General features: G+C 38.6%; 1 protein-coding gene across 1 annotated transcript in view; it reads left to right on the top strand.

Annotated features, from left to right (window-relative positions):
• Window positions 1-10,762, top strand: part of DNAH12 (dynein axonemal heavy chain 12) — a 222,311-nt gene that overhangs the window by 104,692 nt on the left and 106,857 nt on the right. The window lies entirely within an intron of this gene.

The raw sequence follows: 10,762 nt of genomic DNA, 5'->3' as shown, positions 1-10,762 counted from the left end.
TTTTGGATTATTTTCCATTGTAGGTTATTACAAGATATTGAATATAGTTCCCTGTGTTATACAGTAAATCCTTGTTGCTTATCTATTTTATGTATAGGAATTTATATCTGTTAATTCCAAACTCCTAATTTATCCCTTCCCCATCACTTTCCCCTTTGGTAACCATAAGTTTGTTTTCTGTGTCTGTGAGTCTGTTTCTGTTGTGCATATAGATTCATTTGTATTATTTTTTAGATTACATATGTGAGTGTTATCATATAATATTTTTATTTCTCTGTCTGATTTACTTTACTTAGTATGATATTTCTATGTCCATCCGTCTTGTGAATGTTAGCCTTCTTTTTTTTTTTAATCTTCAAATTCAAATACTACTATACATCCTATGGCAGGATCAGAATAAGGTGATTCTAGGCTGTTTTCCAATAACAATAACTAATTCTCTGATTCTCTAGACACCCACTGGGTGTTCAAAAATTCAATTCAATTCTGACACTAACTGCCTAGAGTTAGTGTCAGTCCTACAAGACTGCCTCTCACTTCATACAGAAGTCTCAAGTCCTGGGCCACCTGTACTTCTGACTGACGGGCTATAAACCAGGGGTTTCCCTGACCCCTCCCCTCCCAGGTTTAATAATTTGCTAGAACAGCCCACAGAACTCAGGAACACAATTTACTTCTGCTTACCAGTTTATTATAAAGGATACAACTCAGGAACAACCAAATGGAAGAAATGTATAGAGCGTGGTATGGGCAGGTGGCAGCGTGGAACTTCCGTGCCCTTTCAGGGAGAGTCACCCTCCCTGTACCGGAAGCTCTTGAATCTCATTGTTCAAGAATTTTTATAAAGTTCAGTCATCAGCCCCTTCTTCCCCAAAGGCTGGTAGGGCTGAAAGTTCCAACCCTCTAATCACTTTTTTTGGTGACCAGCCCAATCCTGAAGCTATCTAGGTTCCCACAACAAGTCACCTCATTAGCATAAACTCAGGTGTTATTGAAAAGGGCTCTTTATGAATAACAAAAGATACTCCTATCACTCAGAAAATTCCAAGAGTTTTAGGAGCTCTGTGCCAGGAACCAGGGGCAAAGACTCTATATATTTTAGTATTATACCACAGGTGATTATCAAGATGATTCAAAATACGCTAATATGATTTTTTAAGTCAAAATGAAAATACATAATTTTAATATTCTCTTGGAGAACTCTTGTACTCCTATGAATATAGCAAATAGTTTCATGGATTCATGGAATCCAGTTTGAAAAACACTACTAGGAGTCAGTGTTGGGAGGTGTGTGGCTGAGCAATTGTGTATGCCTGCAACTGAGCTGCAGGGGAGCCAGGGTCATAGAAAAAAAAATACTACAAGCATACCTCATTTTATAGCGCTTTGCAGATGCTGTGTTTTTTACAAATTGAAGGTTTTTGGCAAGTCTATCAGTCAAGTCAAGCAAGTCTATCAGTGCCATTTTCCCAATATTTGCTCACTTCTTGTCTCTGTGTCACATTTTGGTAATTCTTGAAATTTTGAAAAATTTTCGTTATTATTATATCTGTTATGGTCATCTGGGATCAGTGATCTTTGATGTTACTGCTATGACTCACTGAAGGCTCAGATGATGGTTAGCATTTTTTTTATCAAAAAAGTATTTTTAATTAAGGTATGTGCATTGTTATTTAGACTTAATGCTATTGCACACTTAATAGACTCAACAGGGGTCCCCAACCCCTGGGCCTCGGACTGGTATTGGTCCACGGCCTCTGGGCTGCACAGCAGGAGGTGAGCAAGCCAGGGAAACTTCATCTACCACTCCTATCGCTCCCCGGCACTCACATTACCACATTAGCGCCTGAGCTATCCCCTCCACAGCCACACACCTGTCTGTGGAAAAATTGTCTTCCACAAAACCAGTCCCTGGTGCCAAAAATGTTAGGGACCACTGGACTACAGGATAGTGTAAACATAACTTTTATATGCACTGGGAAACCAAAAAATTTGTGTGACTTGCTTTATTGAGATATTTACTTTATTGCAGTGATCTGAACCAAATCCACAATATCTCTGAGGTATGCCCGTACTAAATATAATATCTTGCTTTTTAATATGTACCGTATTACTTTGTTTTTCATCTACTAACTTCTTTTGGGTTTCAGGTAATGTTTATTACTTCATTAATCTTCTCTATTGGCTTTTTAATTTTACCTCAGTGGTCACTCACAGATTGCAATACACATCCTTGATTTATGGCAGTTTACCTCGTTTGTATTCTAAACCATTTCAGACACAATATAAGAATTTTAAATGGTATAATTCCATTATCCACTCATCTCTGCCCATTGTACTGTTGTCATGTATTTTACTTCTACATATGTTATAAACTCCACATTTTTTGCTTTAGGTATTAGTGTTTGAAAAAAAAGTCTTTTCTATTTACCCTTTCTAGTGTTTTTTAATTCCTTCCAGTAGATATGTGCTTTAAACTGGGATCTTTTCCCTTCAACTTTAAGAACTTTCTTCAGTATTTATTGTGTACATGTTGAGTCTTCTGGCAACAAATTTTCTCAGTTTTTGTTTTGAAATATCTTTATTTAGACTTCATTTTTTGAAGAATATTTTCACTAGGTATAGAAGTCTAGATTGGCAGGAGTCTCCCCCCACCCCGCCACTATCTTTTTAAAGATGTTGTTCCATTAATTCTTGGCTTTCATTGTTATGCTTAGAAGTCAGGAATTTTTCTTCTATATATTTCCCTGAATGTAATATGTTTTTTCCCCTCTGGCTGTTTGAAATATTTTCTTTCTTTCCTTGCTTGACTATGCGCCTAGTATTGTTTGCTTTTTACATATCCTACGTGGGATTTGCTGCACTTCTTGAATCTGTGTATTGCTTTCTCCAGAAAATTCTCAGTAATTATGTTTTAAAATATTTCTTCTACCCTATTTTCTCTCCCCTGTCCTTCTGGGGCTCCAGTTACATGAATGTTAGAACATTTTATGTCATCTCTCATGTCTCTTATGCTCTGTTTTTGCTTTTTATTATCTGTACTTTAGTTTGGATAATTTTATTGACCTGTCCTTAAGATTAATGATCCTTTCCTTGGCTTTGTTCATTCTGCTGATAAGCCTATCCAATGAATTCTTTTCTTTTTTTTGGCGGGGTGGGGGGAGTGCTGCACCATGTGGCATGTGGGATCTTCGTTTCCTGACAATGGATCGAACCCTCGCCCCCTGCAATGGAAGCACAGAGTCTTAACCATTGGACGACCAGGGAAGTCCCTATACAATGATTTATTTATTTATTTAAATAGATCTGTATTGGAGTATAATTGCTTCACAATACCGTGTTAGTTTCTGTTGCACAGCAAAGCGAGTCAGCCATATGCATACACATGTCCCCATATCCACTCCCTCTTGAGCCTCCCTCCTATCCTCCCTATCTCACCCCTCTAGGTTATCTCAAAGCACCAAGCTGATCTCCCTGTGCTATGCTGCTGCTTCCCACCAGCCAACTATTTTACATTTGGTAGTGTATATATGTCGATGCTACTCTCATTTAGCCCCAGCTTCCCCCTCCCACCCCATGTCCTCAAGTCCATTCTCTATGTGTACCTCTTCATTCCTACCCTACAACTGGGTTCATCAGTACCATTTTTTTTTTTTTTAGCATCCATATATATGCGTTAGCATATGGTATTTGTTTTTTACTTTCTGACTTCACTCTGGCTGAGTAATATTCCATTGTATATATGTGCCACATCTTCTTTATCCATTCATCTGTCACTGGATATTTAGGTTGGTTCCATGTCCTGGCTATTGTAAAAAGTGCTGCGCTGAACATTGTGGTATATTCACTTCAGCACATAATTCTTTTTGAATTATGGTTTTCTTAGGGTATATGCCCAGTAGTGGGATTGCTGGGTCATATGGTAGTTCTATTTTTAGTTTTTTGTGGAACCTCCATACTGTTTTCCAGTGGCTGTATCAATTTACATTCCCACAGACAGTGCAAGAGGGTTCCCTTTTCCCACATCCTTTCTAGATTTTTTGACAATGACCATTCTGACTGGCATGAGGTGATACCTCATTGTAGTTTTGATTTGCATTTCTCTAATAATTAGTGATGTTGAGCATCTTTTCATGTGCCTCTTGGCCTCTGTATGTCTTCCTTGGTGAAATGTCTATTTAGGTCTTCTGCCCAATTTTTAAGTGGATTGTTTGTTTTATTCATATTGAGCTCCATGAGCTGTTTGTATATTTTGGACATTAATCCTTTGTCTGTTGTTTCATTTGCAAATATTTTCTCCCAATCTGAGGGTTGTCTTTTGGTCTTGTTTATGGTTTCCTTTGCTGTGCAAAAGCTTTTAAGTCCCGTTTACTTATTTTTGTTTTTATTTTTGTTACTCTAGAAGGTGGGTCAAAAAAGATCTTGCTGGGCTTCCCTGGTGTTGCTAGTGGTTGAGGGTCCGCCTGCCAATGCAGGGGACATGGGTTCGTGCCCCGGTCCGGGAAGATCCCACATGCTGCGGAGCGGCTGGGCCCGTGAGCCATGGCCACTGAACCTGCGTGTCCAGAGCCTGTGCTCTGCAACGGAAGAGGCCACAGCAGTGAGAGGCCCGCATACTGCAAAAAAAATAAATAAATAAAAATAAAAGATCTTGCTGTGGTTTATGTCAGAAAGGGTTTTTCCTACGTTTTCCTCTAAGAGTTTTATAGTGTCTGGTCTTATATTTAAGTCTTTAATCCATTTGGAGTGTATTTTTGTGTATGGTGTTAGGGAGTGTTCTAATTTCATTCTTTTACATGTAGCTGTCCAGTTTTCCCAGCACCACTTATCGAAGACGCTGTCTTTTCTCCATTGTATGTTCTGGCCTCCTTTGTCATAAATTAGGTGCCCATATGTGCGTGGGTTTATCTCTGGGCTTTCTATCTTGTACCATTGACCTATATTTCTGTTTTTGTGCCAGTACTATACTGTCTTGATTACGGTAGCTTTGTGGTATAGTTTGAAGTCGGGGAGACTGATTCTTCCAACTCTATTTTTCTTTCTCAAGATTGCTTTGGCTATTCGGGGTCTTTTGTGTTTCCATACGAAATGTAAAATTTTTTGTTCTAATTCTGCGAAGAATGCCATTGGTAGTTTGATAGGGATTGCATTGAATCTGTAGATTACTTTGGGTAGTATAGTCATTTTCACAATATTGATTCTTCCAATACAAGAACATGGTATATTTATCCATCTGTTTCTGTCATCTTTGATTTCTTTCATCAGTGTTTTATAGTTTTATGAGTACAGGTCTTTTGCCTCCTTAGGCAGGTTTATTCCTAGGTATTTTATTCTTTCTTGTTGCAATGGTCAATGGGAGTGTTTCCTTAATTTCTCTTTCTGATTTTTCGTTGTTGGTGTATAGGAATTCCAGAGATTTCTGTGCATTAATTTCGTATCCTTCAACCTTACCAAATTCATTTATTAGTTGTAGTAGTTTTCTGGTGGCATCTTTAGGATTATCTATGTGTAGTATCATGTCATCATCAAACGGTGAAAGTCTTACTTCTTCTTTTCCAATTTGTATTCCTTTTGTTTCTTTTTCTTCTCTGATTGCTGTGGCTAGAACTTCCAAAACTATGTTGAATAAGAGTGGCAAGAGTGGACATCCTTGTCTAGTTCCTGATCTTAGAGGAAATGCTTTCAGTTTTTCACCATTGAGTATGATGCCTGCTGTGGGTTTGTCATATATGGCATTTATTATGTTGAGGTAGGTTCCCTCTATGCCCATTTTCTGGAGAGTTTTTATCGTAAATGGTGTTGAATTTTGTCAAAAGCTTTTTCTGCATCTATTGAGATGATCATATGGCTTTATTCCTTAATTTGTTAATGTGGTGTATCACATTGACTGATTTGCATATATTGAAAAATCCTTGCATCCCTGGGATAAATCCCACTTGTTCATGGTGTATGATCCTTTTAATGTGATGTTGGATTTTGTTTGCTAGTATTTTGTTCAGGATTTTTGCATCTATGTTCATCAGTGATATTGGTCTATAATTTTCTTTTTTTGTGATATCTTTTTCTGGTTTTGGTATCAGGGTGATGGTGGCTTCATAGAATGAATTTGGGAGTGTTTCTCCCTCTGCAATTTTTTGGAAGAGTTTGAGAAGGATCGTTGTTAGCTCTTCTCTAAATATTTAATAGAATTCACCTGTGAAGACATCTGGTCCTGGACTTTTTTTTGTTGTAAGATTTTTAATTATGGTTTCAAATTCGTTCCTTGTGATTGGTCTGTTTATATTTTCTAATTCTTCCTGGTTCAGTCTTGGAAAATTGTAGCTTTCCAAGAGTTTGTCCATTCCTTAGTGGTTTTCCATTTTATTGGCATATAGTTGTTTGTAGTAGTCTTTTATAATCCTTTGTATTTCTGCACTGTCAATTGTGATATCTCCCTTTTCATTTCTAATTTTATTGGTTTGCATCCTCTCCCTATTTTCTTAATGAGTCTGGCTAAGGGTTTATCAATTTTGTTTATCTTCTCAAAGAACCAGCTTTTAGTTTTATTGATGTTTGCTATTGTTTTCTATGTTTCTATTTCATTTATCCTCTGATCTTTATGATGTCTTTCCTTCTACTGACTTTGGGTTTTCTTTTTTCTCTTGTTGTTTTAAGTGTATGGTTAAATTGTTTATTTGAGATTTTTCTTGTTTCTTGAGATGAGATTGAATTGCTATAAACTTCCCTCTTAGAACTGCTTTTGCTGCATCCCATAGATTTTGGGTCGTCGTGTTTTCATTGTCATTTGTCTCTAGGTATTTTTTGATTTCCTCTTTGATTTCTTCCGTGATCTCTTGGTTATTTAGTAGCGCACTGTTTAGCCTCCATGTATTTGTGTTTTTTACAGTTTTTTTCCTGTCATTGATTTCCAATCTCATAGTGATGTGGTCAGAAAAGATGCTTGTTACAATTTCAATTTTTTAAAATTTTCTGAGGCTTGATTTCTGACCTAAGATGTGATCTGTCCTGGAGAATGTTCTGTTTGTACTTGAGAATGAAGTGTATTCTGCCAATTTTAGGTGGAATGTTCTATAAATATAAATTAGATCTATCTGGTCTATTGTGTCATTTAAAGCTTATGTTACCTTATTTATTTTCTGTTTGGATGATCTGTCCATTGGGGTAAGTGGGGTGTTAAAGTCGCCTACTATTATTGTATTACTGTCGATTTGTCCTTTAATGGTTGTTAGCATTTGCCTTATGTACTGAGGTGCTCCTATGTTGGGTACATAAACACTTATAATTGTTATATCTTCTTCTTGGATAAATCCTTTGATCGTTATATAGTGTCCCTCTTTATCACTTGTAACAGTCTTTACCTTAAAGTCTATTTTATCTGATACGAGTATTGCTACTCCAGCTTTCTTTTGATTTCCATTTGCAAAGAATATCTTTTTCCATCCCTTCACTTTCAGTCTGTATGTGTCCCTAGGTCTGAAGTGGGTCTCTTGTAGACAGCATATATATGGGTTTGTTTTTGTATCCATTCAGCCAGTCTGTGTCTTTTGTTTGGGCGTTTAATCCATTTACATTCAAGGTTATTATCAATATGTATGTTCCTATTACCATTTTCTTAATTGTTTTGGGTTTGTTTTTGTGAGTCTTTTTCTTCACTTGTGTTTCCCGCCTAAAGAAGTTTCTTTAGCCTTTGCTGTTAAGCTGGTTTGATGGTGCTGAATTCTCTTATCTTTTGCTTGTCTGAAAAGCTTTTGACTTCTCCATAGAATCTGAATGAGATCCTTGCTGTGAGTTTACTTGCAAGAGTAATCTTGGTTATAGATTTTTCTCTTTCATCACTTTAAGTATATCCTGCCACTCCCTTCTGGCCTGCGGAGTTTCCTCTGAAAAATCGGCTGATAACCTTATGGGGATTCCTTTGTATGTTATTTTTTGTTTTTCCCTTGCTGCTTTTAATATTTTTTCTTTGAATTTAATTTTTGTTAGTTTGATTAATATGTGTCTTGGTGTGTTTTCCCTAGGATTTATCCTGTATAGGATTCTCTGTGCTTCTTGGACTTGGGTGACTCTTTCCTTTCCCATGTTAGGGAAGTTTTCAACTGTAATCTCTTCAAATATTTTCTCAGACCCTTTCTTTTTCTCTTCTTCTTCTGGGACCCCTATAATTTGAATGTGTGTTTAGTGTTGTCCCAGAAGTCTCTGAGATTGTCTTCAATTCTTTTCATTCTTTGTTCTCTATTCTGCTCCTCAGCATTTATTTCTACCATTTTGTTTCCCAGGTCACTTATCTGTTCTTCTGCCTCAGTTATTCTGTTATTGATTCCTTCTACTGTATTTTTCATTTCAGTTATTGTGTTGTTCATCTCTGTTTGTTTGTTCTTCTGTTCTTCTAGATCTTTGTTAGACATTTCTTGTATTTTCTCAATCCGTGCCTCCATTCTATTTCCAAGATTCTGGATCATCTTTACTATCATTACTCTGAATCCTTTTTCAGGTAGATTGCCTCCTATTTCCTCTTCATTTTTTTGGTCTTACAGGTTTTTACTTTGCTCCTTCATCTGTGACATATATTTTTTGCCTTCTCTTTTTTTTTTTTTTTTTTTTTTTTTTTTAATGAGTGGGATTGTGTTCCGGTCTTACTGGCTGCTTAGCCTGAGGCTTCCAGCACTGGAGTTTATAGGCTATTGGGTAGAGCTGGGTCTTGGTGCTGAGATGAGAAACTCTGTGAGATCTCACTCTGATGAATATTACCTGGGGTCTGAGGTTCTCTGTTACTCCAGTGGTTCGGATTTGGAACTCCTACCACAGGAGCTTCTGCCCAGTCCCTAGCTCATGACCCAAGATCCTGCAAGCCATGTGGGTGGTAAAAAAAAAAAAAGAGAACAATAGCAAAGTAAAAGTAAAATTAGACTAGGAAACTTAACAGATATGTTAGAAAGAATACAAAAATGAAAATATAGATGAATCAACAACTGGAAGGTACATCAGTAGCACAATAATAAAAAAGAGGAGGAGGGAAAAGAAGAAAAAAGGTGGGGGGAAGGCCCTGGCTGTGGAGGGTGGGGCCTAAGCAAGGGTGGGGTTTGGGTGGTGGGTGGGGTCTATGCTTAGTACCCACAGGGCTGGAAAATGCCCTGGGGCTGTAGAGGGTGGGGCTTAGGTTCAAGGAACAGAAGGGGCCCAGGCATGACCCCCACCCCTTTTCTCAGAGGGCAGGGGACCTCATCTGGGAGCCCAGCAGGCTTCCTGGGCTCAAGTGGGCGGGGCAAGCACCCTCCTCTCCTCTCCTGCTCCTCCAGTGTGGGAGGACCCCTCCTACCTGCCTCTCCTAATCTCCCTGACCTCCCTCCTATGCTCCTAGGACCCACACGGGGCTTTGGAGGTGGGGTACCGGCTTGGGAGCTCAGCAGTCTCCCCAGCTCGAGTAGGCCAAGTGAACACCCTCCACTCCTGTCCTGCTCTTCCCGGAGAGTCCCTCCCACCTGCCTCTCCTGATCTTCCCTGCCTCAGGGGTGCCAATCCTGTCTGGCCTCCACTTCTCCTCCCCTGTCAGTCCCCTTATGTCCTACTGGTTCACTTTGGGGTTCCTCCCATCTCCTTAGGCGTTGGAGTCCCCCACGAGCTGAGGGAAGGTGCCCTAGTTGTGGGGAGAAGCTAACTCCACGTCTTCCCACACTGCCATCTTGACTCCAGCTCCCCAGTGAATTCTTAATTTCACATATTTTATTGTTTTCAGTTTTAGTGAATCCAATTTGGTTATATTAAGAGATTCCATATCTTTGCTTAAATTCTTCATTTTTCATCTATTTTTTGTCATATTGTCCATTTTTTAAATACATTTATAAAAGTTATTTATTTATTTTTAAATATTTATTTATTTATTTGCCTGTGGCAGGTCTTAGTTGTGGCACACGGGATCTTCATTGCCATGTGTGGGATTTTTGCTGCACCATGTGGGTTCCTTTAGTTGTGACATGCAGGATCTAGTTCCCTGACCAGGGATCAAACCTGTGCCCCCTGTATTGGGAGCACAGAGTCTTAACCACTGGACCACCAGGGAAGTCCCAAAAGTTATTTTAATGTTTTTTCTGCTAATTATAATATCTAGGTCAACTGTGATTTTGTTTAATTTTTTTTTTCTACTGATTATCAGCTTTTTTTTTCTCATGACTTGTATTAAAAATTGTGGGGCTTCCTTGGTGGCGCAGTGGTTGAGAGTCCGCCTGCTGATGCAGGGGACACGGGTTCATGCCCCGGTCTGGGAGGATCCCACATGCCGCGGAGCGGCTGGGCCTGTGAACCATGGCCACTGAGCCTGCGCGTCTGAAGCCTGTGCTCCGCAACGGGAGAAGCTACAGCAGTGAGAGGCCCGCGTACTGCAAAAAAAAATAGAAAAAAAAATTGTATAGAAAATAATTGTAGAGGCTGAACTGGTATTATTTTCCTACAGAAAAACCATGTTTTTCCTTTGTCAGATAGCTAGATTGAGCTGTTGATCAGTTCAATCAGGAGTTGACCTAAGTCAGAGTTTTGTTGCAGAATTATTGAGCTTTAGTTTACCTCTGGTTTCAAATGTCTTTATAGTGAAAATTGTCCTATTGTATAATAAGGCGCTTCCTATAGCAGCATTCTGGGATATAAGCATCTGAAGACTAAGAAAATCTCTCCCTATGTGCCTTTCTAGCTAAGCCTTTGATTTCTTTTTTTTTTTTTTTTTTTTTTTTTTTTTTTTTTTTTTTTTTTGGTCTCTTCCGTTTCGGAGGAA

The sequence above is a fragment of the Lipotes vexillifer genome, unplaced genomic scaffold (assembly GCF_000442215.2).
Source record: "Lipotes vexillifer unplaced genomic scaffold, Lipotes_vexillifer_v1.1 scaffold521, whole genome shotgun sequence".
NCBI classification, from domain to species: domain Eukaryota; kingdom Metazoa; phylum Chordata; class Mammalia; order Artiodactyla; family Lipotidae; genus Lipotes; species Lipotes vexillifer.
The sequence above is the reverse complement of the archived record's forward strand: the minus strand, read 5'-3'. Positions and strand labels throughout refer to the sequence as shown.